Source organism: Monomorium pharaonis, chromosome 1, assembly GCF_013373865.1.
Source record: "Monomorium pharaonis isolate MP-MQ-018 chromosome 1, ASM1337386v2, whole genome shotgun sequence".
In the NCBI taxonomy this organism is placed as follows: domain Eukaryota; kingdom Metazoa; phylum Arthropoda; class Insecta; order Hymenoptera; family Formicidae; genus Monomorium; species Monomorium pharaonis.
The window spans coordinates 28,933,371-28,949,324 of NC_050467.1; positions in this window are offsets into that span (position 1 = coordinate 28,933,371).

The following is a 15,954-nucleotide window of genomic DNA, read 5'->3' on the forward strand; positions in this document are numbered from 1 at the left end:
TATATCTAGATTTTTAAAAATTTTAGCTAAGTCGATGAAGAATCGCATTCTCATTTTTTATTATTCTACGACCAACAGCAAACAATTAGATTCGAGAAGAAAGAATACATGATCGTGCAAGTTCGATCTTGTCTCGTCTCTAACGGTTACTTCACATTCCGAATTTAAATTTTTACTCGTTACTTTTACATAAATTTTTAGTTAAAAATGTTTTTATAAATAATACTTAATTTTTATAAATTTTACATTCAATCTTTGTGATTTGAATTTTTGTGTAGCTATCGTAGCGTAATTATTTAAAACTAAAAAATTTAAATAAAATTTTAGTTTATAAAAATTTTATTTACGTTTTCCCATCACTGTCTTATTTGCGTGCGCAACTTTTATTACGTCACAAACAGAGGTGAGGGCATTTCCCGTGATGTAAACGCGAATTCATTCGATATTCTTCCTTCGAAGCGTCAACCTCGCGAACAAAAAGTTTTCCTCAACCCTCTCGAACTTTTGAATTGCGAGTGTGAGAGTTACGTGCCTTATTTCACTTACTGGTTTCATTCTGTGTCTTTATACAACGCTGAAGAAGAAAGAACAATGGCCAACCAGCAATAAAGTGTTAATTATAACTTCTCGAACAAGGCGATTCACGATAATCTCGGAACGCGCAACTTCGACGAAGGAAGAAACGATAGGCTTCATATGCTGCTTACCACTACGTATGGGCTTAATAACTCGAAGAGAATACAAGTCGGATTACAATCAACGAAGGAGGGAGTCTTCGTTCCATTAATAAAATTAAGCGGTAACAACGCCGACGGTATTAATTTCGACATCGACTCCTGACTGCAATTTCAAGATCATATGGGTCTCATGAGTGAGTACTTGCGCGGTGCTGGCAAATTAAAGCCGAATCCCGTCGGTATAAAAAACATCAACATCAACTTCACCTCGGCCTATGGATCAAGATCCGTTCTAATATCGTATAAGGAAACTGAAGAGGAACGCTCTTCGGAGGAAACTGTTGAAGATGCTGCAGATTCTTTACCAGTAACAAAGAAACGGAGACATTACTCCGTTGCAATAGTGATGCAGAAAACTACGTTCCAGGGATTGCTGAATGTGATCAAATGTGTCGACGCACATTTAGAACATTTAAAATTGTTAAGTGAAAGCGTCAATGTGTGTGCGCAACGCTTAATTCAAGAAATTGAACTTAAACTACCACTAAGTTATGTAGATTGCGAAATTATAAAATTAACAATAAAAGGTAATCAGGAGAATATTGAACGCAATGTACGTACTCAAATTAACGATTTAACTTTCCTCGGCGTATATTTTAATATAATATTTTTGGAACTGATTACACTGTGTTGTAACGAAATTACCAATATAATTTTGTCAAAACGTAAAGCACAATTTTTTGTATAATTTTCGTCAGTCACAATGTATTTTTGTACGAAAAGTTTGCGTATTAAAATAAAACTATTTTTTTACTCGTAACCCAGCATATTTTTTTTTAGTCCCTTCCATAATGCAAAGTTTTTGATTTTTATAAAACTCTAAACATTAAAGTTTCTGTTTGCGTCTAAAGTAGTCTCTACATAATAGCAAAAGAATTTTCTTACAAAAAAGTTAAACCCATCATATTTCTTTTATTTATGATACATAGTTTTTTTCTTTCTGAGACTCAAAATATACTCGCTCCTGTTTTGTTCCTTAAGTATCACTACATAATAGCAAAAAGAATTCTTTTACAAAAGTTAAACTTTCATATATTTCTTTGTTCAGCTTTCATAATAAAAAGTGATTGATTTTTATAAGTCATGAAAATCACTCGCTCCTGTTTGTTCCTTAAGTATCTCTACATAATAGCAAAAGATTTCTCTACAAAAGCATCTTTGTTCTATAAGTCTGTTAACCTGTTACAAAACGTACACCTGCCCAGACGGGGAAAGGGGAGTTTGTTTTGACGCCTCATGGCTGCCCCAGACAGGGGGACTGAGGGGCAGACACCCCCCGCTGTGAGAGCGAGGAGTGGGGGTTTGTTTTTACGCCCCATGGCTTCCCCTATACTACTCATTATTTTTATATTAGGTAAAGGGATAGGATCAAACGCTTATTTATACGAGCGCAAAGTCATGCATCGCTCAATATCAAAGATGTATCTCGTACTATTGGATCCCAACGATATTCTCGATTTAAGCGCAGAGCAGTTACAGTTCGTGCCAAAAATCGTTCTGTTACGCGAGCACAGTAACTATGTCGATCACGTGTGGGACTTTATATACGAACAGCGACTAAACTGTTCTGCGACAGTTCTGAATCTCCTTCGAACCGACTATAAGAATTTGTACAATTTTATAAGCGTTGGACCGCTAACGGCTAGAATTTGTATAATCAGTGACGTTAACTTTATACGTTTGAAATCACAAAACGTACGCATGATAATGACCGAGTCGACGGTACGACGTATGTTCGAGCTGGATATTTGTGTCGATTTAATGTTCGATCGACTAATTAAAATCATTGATAATGTCGATATGCAGTTTACGCAATTCTCTAATATTGTGTCCATCATAACAAATCCTGATCAAGTACTAACGCGATACGTGTGAGCAACGTCTTTAAACGTTAAAAAATAAAAACTTATGTTACCTATTATTTCATATATCTTACCGACCTGTGCGTGACAATAGAGCGATTCTTTACAAACATTTTTAATTATCAACAACCCCGTTAGAATACGATTTCTCTTACTTAACTATTTTTCTTGGAGAGTCAGCGATAGGGAAAACGTTAAGTCCGCCGGACGTAACAATATAATTATCACTGGATGAATAAATTGGTTGTTTCTATCATTTACTGTTTAAATCACATATTGGAGCTACATAATTATCTTTTTTTTTTTGCTTTTTTTCATTTTTTTTAAATATGTTTATCCTCTTCTACATCTGTAGAATAATCTGGTACATACCTGTGGTACATACATAGTTTTCATGTTTAAATTTTTTTATCTTTGATAAAGCTTCGACGTAAGTATCTTAAAAATTCGAGTTTATTAGTCTTTATAAAAGAATTTAGAGCAGGATAAGATATGTGGTATACTTTACAGCTTAAAATTTTTTTAATAATTAATATCTAATTTAACATAAGTAGTTTAATGTAAATATTGTAAATATAAGTACCAGCATTTCCAAGTAATTTAACAGGATAATCAGGCCGTTTGCTTTTTGCATTTTCATTATTTTTTACTTTTGTATGCAATGTAGCACATCTGTTTGCTATGTAAGGGGAGGCGTAAATTTCGTCATTATTTGACGCGTTTCTTTATCTGAAAATATCCATTTAGATGGTACACAATCAATGCATTTCTTTTTATTAATGTTGGATTCAATGAAATGAACAATATAGTAGGGCTAACTTTTTTCTGTACTGACATCTAAAGAAGAAAAATATAAAAAAAATTGTATGTACATATTATTAGCTTCAAAAAATTCCCGGAATTTGTTTATTGCACAGAAATAAGTAATTTTACATTTATTTACTTAACATTTCAAAATAGTTCTCGGACAGTCATTTTTGCCAATGTTCATGTAGCTGTTGGAAGCATTCCTGTAAACTATTTTCCAATATCTTTTAGAATGCTTTCGTCATGTTTGGTTCCTCATGACTTCCTCAGTCAATGACTTCTTCAGCGCTCGCGAATCATTGTCCTTTCATGTACGTCGAAATTCTCTGTTTTATGTCCTTTTTTGGACGTTTTCTTCTTATTGCATTCCTGAAGCGACAGAGGATTTTGATGTATATATATATTTTCGCGCACCGTTTCGTCACTTGGGCGTTGTAACAATATCGTCAATTATCACAACGGTGATCCTGACATTATGTTTAAATTAAGTCAATCTTGCTAACTTAAAACTTTAATTTTCCATTCACCACGTGTTAATAATAGTGTCTAACAGCAGCACTTGTTCGAGCGATTTCTACAGTAAATCACTTACTCTCGTTTGTCGCGCATCTGAGTGTCCCCGCTGCAACCAACTTTTCCCTTCATTTTTGACTTACTTATCGTTAAATAATATAAAGTTCGAGCAACTAGCGGAGCCCACCATTATTCAAGCTGGAATCAATCAAGGACCAACTAACGTGGTGATCTCACTTCGACTCACGTCGTTTAGATTCGAGCTATATCTAAAGGCCTCGCGGTGATTAATTGTTACCCATTAAAAAGATAACCATCTTAATATAGTATTTCAATAGTCTTACTTTAAAACATGGCTCGTTTCTTTTCTTCTCTTGCAATAAATACAACGATTAAATGCAATTTAGAGCCTCTTTAACTTTAACCTGTATTGCATGATGAGCGTACATTACACGATCTTACGTGTACTACCGCCTGACAATACAACTAAAATATAACGATTAATTTACCCCAAATATTCGCAGCTAATAACTGGTCACTATCGACGTATCTCACTCCCTCGAACATACTTTTATTTTCGTCAGTTGCAGTCAACTTAAGAGGTCAATTACTTGCTGCAACACAATGTCTGCCAATCGCCGCGTTAATCAAAGGAAAAGATAAAGGTGCATATGCGAATTAAATGCCCACATTAAGAAACTATTAGAACCGTTTATTAAAAATCTTTGATATAAATATTTAAATACCAAAAATCTGGATATCTAAAAGGTCTAACCTTAAAATATAAAAGTATAAGTCATTTAGTAATTTCTCTGTGTTTTACAGATTTACGATAATTATTAATTGTTAATAAAAAAAAAGAGTAACATGGGCGAGAAAATGGATGATGAGTCGGACCGTAGTACGCCGGATCCTCCGATGCCAAGACCGATGAGCAACCTAACTTCGAAAAACCTATTAAACAGGTAACAGAAAGAGAAAGAGAATTCAGTCGACGCAATAAGCTTCTCGAAACTATGTTGCAAGCTATCACTAGCGCTTTATCCCTCAACCAAGCCGCCGCGTTTGCCGCGTCCACTCCTAGCGACCCGCACAGTAGAGTCGCGCCATTGAATTTTCCAACGCCTTCGACTACTGCTCATTCTTTTGCGCAATCCGTTCGCGACGCTTCGGGATTCTCTAGCGTGTTGGTCTATCCAAAATTATATATAGGCGACGCGCTCGAGATAGTTCCTAAATATGACGGGCATAACAGACCCGTGTGGCAGTTTGCTCGAGCCTGCAAAAGAGCGAAAGAGTCAATCCTGTTAGTCGACGAAGCTTTCTTCGTACAAATTCTACGTAATAAATTATCGTACCACGCATACTTAGCAGTCGAGGACGAAACTCATCTTACCGTCGACAAGTTCCTCGACACTTTAAAAAGATCCTTTGGACCAGGCAGAAGCGCGAATTATTATCGCGGACAACTCAGCATCGCCTACAAAAAAGCCAGGAGAACACGTATTAGATTACATCAGTCGCATTAAAGATCTAAGAACCACAATTATCAAGAATGAATAGGTTACGTTTAACCGTCCATTAAACGAGACTGAAATAAAATCTATAGATTCGTATGCGTTTACGAGAGATACCGCGAATACCTCTTAGAATTAAAAGCCGAAGGATATAATAATTTTTTAGAAGCGTGCTCTAAAGCCATAACCATTAACAAACGCCTCGAAAGAGAGGAGGTGCGTTATAGAAACTCGCGTAACCAGCGTGCCGATTCAAACGCCGCGTAACCACCAATTAAAATACTTCAACGCAACACTTCTAATTCTCCTTCGACCTTCTCAAGAAATAATATATTTAGCTAATGGATGTCGTAAGCGACAATATAGCAAAAATTACTCTAATAACTATAACCGCGCAGGGACCAATAATTGAAATAATATTACCGCTTAAAAACCGGAAAACTACCCGTAGGTCTCGGCCAAGGCGAGACACACCGAGGCCTAGGGAATTTATCCCGTAATCCCATTACAGAGCATCCCAGATCCGTCTACATATTCCGAGGAGATAACGGAGATATACCCATCGTCGGGCTCGAATTTGCAAGCTTCCGCGAATTAGTAGCATTTATGGTAAACCCAGGGGTACAGCCCAATTCTAAAAAAAGACTGCATTAAGCCAAATGTTAACATAAATCGTAACGTCATACTTTCACTTACCGGGATCAATGAAGATGTCGTTAACACCCTAGGATCAATAAAGGCTCGCGTAGTTTATGTCCCAGTGGCATTCCATATCGTATCCAATAATTTCCCTATAATTTTACAAGGTATACTGGGATCGTGATTTTTCACAAAGCATAAGGCCTGTATAAATTACGGAAGTATTAACGTCACCTGGCGTAACCACGCTTTTCCCTTTAAGAAAAGAGAATCGGTAATACCACCGCGTACTAATCTCGGCTTCGTGGTTCACGTTTCTAACCCTGAAATAAAAACTGGTTACCTTCTGCGTTTACACTCTCGCCATGGAATCTTCACTGGCGACTCTCACGTGACCTATATAAACAATGAAACTTATACTAAAATCATTAATACTCTCGATTACAAAGTCAAAATCTTTATACCTATTGTAAAACTCCTCAAAGTTGCCCAAGTTTCAAGTACGCCTCCGTACCATTTCGATAATTATCACGAACCAAGTCAACCTCCCGACTTAACATAATATCTATCCTATTTTTGTCCATCTCTTGGACCTCTCAAAAAATCTAATACGCAATATTCCACAAATTCGTCTACCGAATTAATAGAAACTGAATAATAGCTTACTCGACACCGACTGCTCTACTGAATTTAAATCGCTATTCTGCGCCGTTAATAAGGGATACTTGCATACTAGTAAAGTGAAAAATAATCCCGATCTGCACGAAGAATGCCATTTCTTTGACGCACCAAAAAGCACTGATAAATTATATCGACACGCTACTAATGAAACAAATGTATTTACGAATGCTAAAACACTAAGTCTCGCTGAATCTTTTAATTGCGTTAGTTTGCGTCTTGATTTAGATTCTCTGAAGGGATCCTTCTGTTCATCGGTCGTCATTTATAATAAATTTTCATCGATCGAACTGTTCCTTCCTGAGTATCTCAAGGGACATAGTCCTCTCACACTACTCTAATCTCTTCTTCAGTGTCAATATTTGAAATAAACTGTAAGCGTACAAAAAATGTTAAAATAAACTATGCGTTCATAAGTACGATCGAGCATAACGCGTCACATAAAACAACAAAATTATTTTGCGTTTAAAGAAATAAACGATATTAAATCACTCAACTGCGATCGAGTATCTGCGATAATTCAATTACTGCGATTAGAACATTTGTATAAATCTTAAAAAGAAAGCGTTATAGCCCCAGTAAAAGTACACAACAGTAGATTTTACATACCTAATAAATATCTAAGTCAAACTCACTTGCAAGCGCATAAGATTGTTACCTCAAACGATATTCCTACGCACAGCAAGCAATATCGCTTTTCGCTTGTGCATCAAGAGGGAATAACACGTCAGGTGCAAGAATTAATTAACAAAGACATTGTCACCTTATTGGTATCTCTATACAACTCTTCCGTATGGATAGTACTGAAAAAGCCAGACTCACGAGGAAATAAAAGATGGAGGATGGTTATCAAACTACAGGAAGCTGAACGAGAAAATTGTGGGAGATGCCTACCCTCTACCAAACATTTGCGACATAGATCAACTCGGCAGAGCAAAATATTTTTCTGTGTTAGATCTAGCGAACGGATTTCATCTAATTCCGATGGACTCTAAAGATACACACAAGACAGCCTTCTCTACGCTTCATGGGCATTATCAGTTCAATAGGATGTCATTCAGTCTAAAGAATGCACGTGCTACTCTTCAACGCCTGATGGACCAAACGCTGTTCGGCTTACAAGACATAGAATTATTTGTGTATATGGACGACATCGTCGTATACGCTAGTTCTTTAAGAGAACACGATATCAAGGTCGCAAAGTTGATGCAACTATTAAGAGCTGCCAACTTAATGCTAAAAGCAGATAAGTGCGAATTTTTGCACCACAGGGTTACTTATTTGCGACATATCATTGGAGAAAACGTGCGTCTCGATCCTCAGAATATTGTCGCAGTGAGAAACTTCCTACCACCTCAGTGCTTGAAAAACATTCGCCAATTTCTCGGACTCGCAGGATACTATCGGCGTTTCATCCTAAATTTTTGAAAAATTGTCAGGCCACTATCAAATTCAACGAAAAAAAAATGTAACCTTCCTATGGAACGAAGAAACACAAACTGCATTCGACTTTCTTCAAGAACTGCTGTGCAAGGAACCGATAACGCAATATCCAAATTTCGAAGACGAATTCGTACTCACTACAGATGCCTCGAAATACGCTATTGGCGAAATATTAAACCAAGGTATCATCAGACAAGACCTCCAGATTGGATCGTGAGTTTTGAATACAGCAGAGAAAAACTATTCGACGATTAAAAAAAAGCTCCTCGCTATTATATATTGCACCAACCATTGCAGACCATGAACCGCTAGTATTGCTACATCATGTAAATCCTACTTCGCGACTTATGCCCTGGCGATTCAAACTAGAAGAATACGACTACAGAACGTTTACAAGGTTGGAATGAGCAATTATAACGCCGACGCCTTGTCCTGAAATCTACCTCACTTATCTGTTCTAATAATCCACAAAAAACCTCGTCTCGAATCGTCACAATTTTTCCTTAATCAAGATCATCCTATCTCCGAATCCGATGATGACGAACTACCGTATAAATGGCCTCCCTTAAGGCGCCACTTGGTTGAAGAGGAGTCACTTTCTATCAGTCCACCTCCAAAAATCTGTGAGAATTCTCCCTCTCCCTTCTTATCCCCCTCAATTATCAACCACAGGCAAGACACGGCAGTTATCCCAGGAGAAACTCAATCTACAAATTTGGAATCATTAGAATTCCACCGGCCTCGCGCACCAGAAGACGAAATACGGACACCGCACTCTCGGACGACGCAGAAGAAAATTCGAGCTTCGAAGAGCTTACAGTAGAGGAACTCGACGAGCAAGGTTAAATATCGGTCGCATGAAGAAGGTGGCTGTTATAAAAATATTGTCAATATCGGTGGTGAATTCAGAAAAAACTGACTAGACCTAGACTTGACGGAGATAGAAAAAAACAAAAATAACCGGCAACAAGGCGGCGCTTAAAAAAAGACTCATTATGACTATACCGGATAAAAAAAAATAAAACAGAAAATCTTATATCGTCCAATAGGCAGTCTAAAGTAACTCCAAAGAAGAACACTGTTTGTGAGTCTGAAATGGAACGGCGCAATATAAGTTTTTTAGGAGCCGCTTATAGTATTATCGCAGCAAAAAGATTTGTTTCCACCAAAAATAATATCTATAATATAGGCAAAAATGTGTATAATTTTATTAGCAATAAATTGCCTGGGATATATGAACAAGTAACCCGATTGTCAAATTACGTACTTACTCAAGAAAGAGAAAATGAAAAGATTAAAAATTCTATGACAATTGAGTTGAATAAAATAAAGGATCTACAGAAAAAAAACATTAATTTAGAAAAAAAATTAGAAGAAGAAAAAAAACACAAAAATTTTAACCGTTAAAGTACAGTAAATGAAAAAAAATAAATTAGAAAATAAAATTTTTTAATTATCCCACAACATTCAAGTATATTGTCGAATACGTCCATTGACGTTAAAAGAAGAGTTCGAAGAGTTGTCTATTTTTGTACAGACGGTACTTGAAGGGCAAAATATTTGTCTATTGGTTTATGGTGGGAGAACCGGGTGAACAAACCGAAGGCATAGTACCTAGAACGGTACGCTATATATTAGAAAAAACAAAGGAAAAAAAATTATCTTGGTTGGGAATATGAGGTCCAATGCAGTTTCATGGAAATTTATAAAGATAGCCTCACTGACCTTCTCGATGCACAAGAAAAAGATATCAAAATAAAAATAGACGTAAAGACTGACAATTGTATAATAATATAAATAACTTAAAAATTTAAAAAATATGCAATCTAGAAGAATTTTACAAACTTCTACAAATTACGCAACGGAACCGAATTACTGCGGCTAACAATATAAACGAACGGTCATCTAGATCGCATTATATTGTTAAATTAAAAATTATTGGAACAAATCCATCAAAAAACGGTTCATCAATCGGGGAATTAGATCTAGTCGATTTGGCTGGGTCGGAAAAATTGGACGATAAGCACTCTGAGACAAAAGCAGAAACAACATTCATTAATTCATCTTTAAGTGCACTTACAACAGTGATTATTCAACGAATTAATAAAGAATTTACGTCATGTAGAGATTCAAAATTAACATTGACTCTAAAAAATTCCTTATCGGGAAAATCAAAAACTTTTTTTGTGTTAAACATTTCCCCATTACAAGATAATTATAACAAAACAATGAGTACGCTAAATTTTGGCAAAACGACAAATAATTGTGTCATAAAAGAAAATACACGAACTAAAATTATAAAACAATAAATTAAACATGAAAAATATTTATATTATAACATGAAAAATTATCGATTATTCGCATACGGTTGTATCTATTACCCAACAAAATTACCTTTTTTAAAAAAGGTATAAAATTCTGAATAAAACAACAACCACATCGAAAATATAAGTAGATGCCGATTTAAGACAATAAATACGCCACTGCTGCAACAAGATAACATAGTCGTTATGGTGACTGGAAATCAACAGCCGCTCGACAGCGGAGCCCACGAGCTTTCTACAGCAGGGAAATTGCCTCCACTGAACGATCTAATGATCGGAAGAGCACACCTATTTCCTTTTTCGCTCCACAACTACTACATAATTGTATTACCTGTGAAAGAAAGGCAGGGCTGTAAAATTGACGAATACATTATAAAGGAATGTTTCGCATCACTATTCGATGTAATTAAGGAATTAAATCTACACTCTTTAAGCTTACGCAGAATGGAAAGATTAGACACCTCCAAATGGAATTCGTTACTTCCTACGGATCAGCCTACAAGAACGCAAGATAAAGATCACAACATGTAATGGAACAGCTATAACTCCTCCAATAGAAGATCGCCACGAAATAATTAGAGAATCACGAGTCAACCACCGGCAGACACAAAGGCGTAATCAAAACGTATCGACGAATCAGTAAACGTTACACGTGGAGTAATCTCAAGGAGCAGATAAAGAACTTCATCAGACAATGTCGTATCTGTCATTACGAAAGCTAGTGAGAAGGAGCCACGGCACCCTATGATGCTTGCGGATACTCCAGGCCGCGCTTTCGACAAGATCGCACTCGATATCGTTAGCCTTTTGAGGGCCACACCCCGCGGAAACTCATAACTTTTCACAATGCAGGATCTTCTAACAAAGTACTCTGTACACTCTCTATACGCTCCAATTAGCGGCTGCAGAGCAGAAATTACTGCGATAGTATTCACAAATTATTTCATTTGTCGATTCGGATGCAAGAAGCATACTGATTGATCAGGGCACGAACTTTACTAGTCTACTGGTACTATTACTAAGAAGTTCTGAATAAAACATTTTCGGACAACTGCTTTTCATCCACAGTCAAACGGATCGCTGGAGCGTTCACACTACGTCCTCATGGAATATTTAAAATGCTTTGTCGACAGGGAAGGAAATTGAGACGAACTAATAGAAAGATGCTGTTTCTCTTATAACATTGTAATTGACGAAAATACCGGATTTACTCCGCGAACCCATTTTTAGAACATCCGCTAAAATTCCTTCCGGAATTAATCGAAAGAAAGAGTTGGAAACCTACGGATCATTTAACAAATGTATTTGTAACAATCTCAAACTTGCAAAACATTGCTAAATTTAATTTGCAAAAGATTAAAGAAAAATAAAAAATACACTATGATAATAAAATTAATCCAGAGACTTTTGCTATCGGCGATAGTGCTTTCTTACTAAACGAGGCTAAAACCGGAAAATTCGCACCAGAATATACGGGACCGTATCAAGTGGTTGAAATAGTCGATTACAGTAACATTCACATTAAAAAGAGACCGCACTCGCATAGTGTACCTTAATCGACTCAAAACGGCCTACTGCCACGAGCCGCGATGAGCTATCCTTCGTTAAAAACAGTTGTATTTCATTTCTCTTGTAAATCTTATCCCGACCCGTTTGGTCGACTCTCTTTCAAGTAATATATGACTGCGACGAACTTCACGAATAGCAAAATGCACATAACTTCGTCGTCTGTCAAACAAACAGAAAACAATTTTTTTTTTTTGTTAAGGGGATGCTGGAGTTGTCTGTTTTACCAACAAAAAGATAGTAATTTTTGTTTAACAATATCTTTTTATTTCTTTTATAGATTTGGAAATCCTTCTCCGGAATAAAAGAATACGCATTGCTATCAGTCTGTGGAGTGGAATTTCCTCCAAAAACGAGAAAAAATTGTTAATTTGCTGTCACATCATAACAATGTTTGCTTAATATAAAAGATCTACAATTTGTACCTACGAAATTCGTATTCACAGACTAGTAGACGACGAGAACAAACAGTGTCGAGTTTCGAAAATTAGATTTTAGTGTCTAATTGAGACGAAATTGTGAAACGAAAATTTAGGTTATATATGCATAAAAAGTCGATAAGTAGAGCAATAAAAAAAAATTTTTTTTGTTCTCGATATAAAGTCCAATTCACAGATGGATATTAATATGTGTACTTTAATTCTGGAAGAGAATTTCCAAATTTATAAAAAAGATATATACGAAATCTCATTAATGATGTGCATGAATGACTCTACAGTATCGACCTCGATCAAGTTTGAGAGGCAGTCCAGCATCGCCTTAACTTTGTATATAGTGCCATTTTATAATATTTTTTAATATTATATTATTAATACTATTACTATATATCATCATTAATATTTGTTAACATTAAAATTGCGTTAAAAGTATTGTCAAAGTTAAATACGTTTAACCATGTTCTTAAAACGTTATATTGTTCGATTCTGTTAGGATACATACACACACACACACACACACACACACACACACACACACACGCACACACACAACTCACGCAAAAAAAATATATATAATTCCTTTAAAAGAAAAAAAGATTTTTTTGTACACATACGCGCTTAAACTTAATTCATAATTCATGTAGTACTATGTTAATATTACTATTATTAATGCTTGTAGAATCTAAAATACACATATCATTATAATATTATCAATCGCGCTAAAAATATTGTTAAAGTTAAACAAGTTTAACTACGTTTTTAAGGTTGTGTTTGTTAAAATGTTGTTAAAAATTATAATGCGTATTTTCACAATTGCTATAATCAATATATTAAAAGTGTGTTTAAAGCTACGATGCGTTCAAAATATTGTAAAATTACATCTTAACTCTGTAAGAACTCAACACCTCGCGTTATTAGTTATAAGAACTTCAAATTGTTGTTTCACAGAAATAGCTCAGCGTCGCGTATTTTAAAAATCGCCGCTCCAATCTGAAGAAAGAGGGGTGTTACGTCCTGGCGATTATTATCGCTGGACGTCACGAATAGTCACACCGCGAGCACGCGTTGCCAAACGCGCGCGCGCTCGGCATCGCTACTTCACGCGTTGCGAGCACGACTCCTTCCGATGGCGCGCATGTGCCAGCAATTAATTCGCATCATTAACAAACCACGTTAAAAATTGCGAAATAAACACGGCAAAGATAATCCGCGAGCTCGGCGGCAGCTCTCCACTCTCCCACGGCTAACGGTATTAGCGGAGGACGATTTACTAATTATAATAATAGATAATTAGCCGAAAAGGAGCGCAGGGTCGTCGCCGTTAAAATACTCAGTTCTTCGGGGGCCGTAACAGCAGCATCCAGAAACAGAAAGCCACCTCCGAAGCGCTTAAAATAGCGAAAAATTGCGTTAAACAAATAGCGATCACGCGTTCGAACGCGTGATAACTTCATGTGTGCCGCGGTATACGCGCGAAATCCAGCATGACAAAATACAATTAGGAATGGACGCGATTAAAAGACGCGGTCGATATGTATGCGCCACGCGGACAAAAATTGTGAATAAACTCACAAAGAGTCATCCCACGATTATAAAATTAAGTGCAAAATCCACTAATTAACAAAATGGGTAACTAGTCATAAATGATTTATCACCTAACTTTCCTAGCCCTTCACTCTCGAACGCCCTCACTTTTATATAGAATAGAATAGAATAGAATAGAATAGAATAGAATAGAATAGAATAGAATAGAATAGAATAGAATAGAATAGAATAGGATTATATAGAATAGAATATTCGACGTGCGTCAAATTTATAATAAAAGAATCGATGTGGCAACTCCCCGCTAAAATTACTAATCGTATTTTCTTTTGTACCATTAGTAGAATCGAACTTCTAATAGCGACAGTGCGCTCCGAGCAATAAAAGCAAGTGTTGTAAGATGCGAGTTCTCCTTAATTATCTTTTTTTATTTTTTTTTATTGTATTAAAGTGACATAGTGCTACAGCATTTAATTCTTTTTTCCTGTTTCTGTGAACTTTAGTGCGTTAAAGTGATTGGCAGTGCTTCAACATCTCTCTTTCTTTTTCCGTGGACGGTGTGCGAGGAGAGGGAAAGCGCTGCTCTGCGTTCTTACAAGAAGTGCAGTAAAATTACGTCTCTTTCGAGCGAGCATTTGGAGCGTTCTCTCTCTATCTCTCTCGCTCTGTCAAAATCTATCCCACAAGAGACAACTAGCCAACGGTGCGGAAGGGATGCGCGCTACCTGGCGTACACTCTTCCCCGTCAACTGCCCCTGCGAAGTCCTCATGACTTTAGCACAGGTGCGGAGATCGGCGCGCTTCTAAGCGTTCCGCCATTCTCGACAGCACCGCAGCGGACACTTCGGTGCCACTACAACCAGGCGGCTCCACCCCCGTGTATGGTGGCAGGCATATGTCTCCCGCTCCCTTTCAGTCCGCGCTCTTTCGGCGTTCCAGTGTACCCCGAACAAAATTGTCAAGCGTCGCATGAAGCACCAGCCCTCCGCTTTGTTCGTTCACTAATCCGCGACCTCGCGATCTCTTACTTTACTTACACATATGTGCATTATTTTCTTGAAATTTTCTTCTCGAGTAATTTCATTAATGGAAGAAATGGCATTTTCGCGTGCAGAATGGGCCGATCTAGACGCGCAGAAAAGAGGATGCAGTTAAAGCGGCTGTGAAGAATACACGGAACATGGCGAATTTGACTTGGAGTGTTCAGGTACCCACTTCCCGCGGCCCTCGTTTTCTCCGCCGCTTCCAGCGCCAGGACAGCGGCTGTTCATCTAGGACCCTCCTTCTTGCGACAATTCACAAAATCCTCGACCAGAGTCGTCCCACGGGCCCCCTCCGCAAAACACACCACTAAATATCGCTGCGGTGCCCCGGGCTCTATCTCGCGTATCGTATCGATCTAGCCTCTCAAACCAGGCACCGTGATTCCCACTGTGATTACGATGTACTCGTTGGAGGAGAATGAATCCAGCACGGCGTTAAGCTAGCATACTCGAATTAATTTCATTGCCTTCACTACCATCCTTCTCGCGTGATACCGAGCGAATAAAAAAAATATAATACATATTATTGAAATAAAAATATATAGTTATTCGATCCTAACTCCGCCGGATGTAACACTTATTTCTGTATAACAAACTAATTCCGGAGACTTTTTTAACCTATAAACCTATTGTATGGTAATAAAACTTTAAAGTTTACAACGACAAATAAAGAGCAAAATAAAGAATATATTAAAAATATAATTATTAGTTAAAAGATTATGTACCTTTAGTTCTGGATAAATATAACAAAATACGCCTTCTTCTTTTTCTATATTTTTATGGCACGATCAATTCTCTGATGGGCTCGATACGGCCAACGAATTTCTCGTTATTTCAAGGAACAAT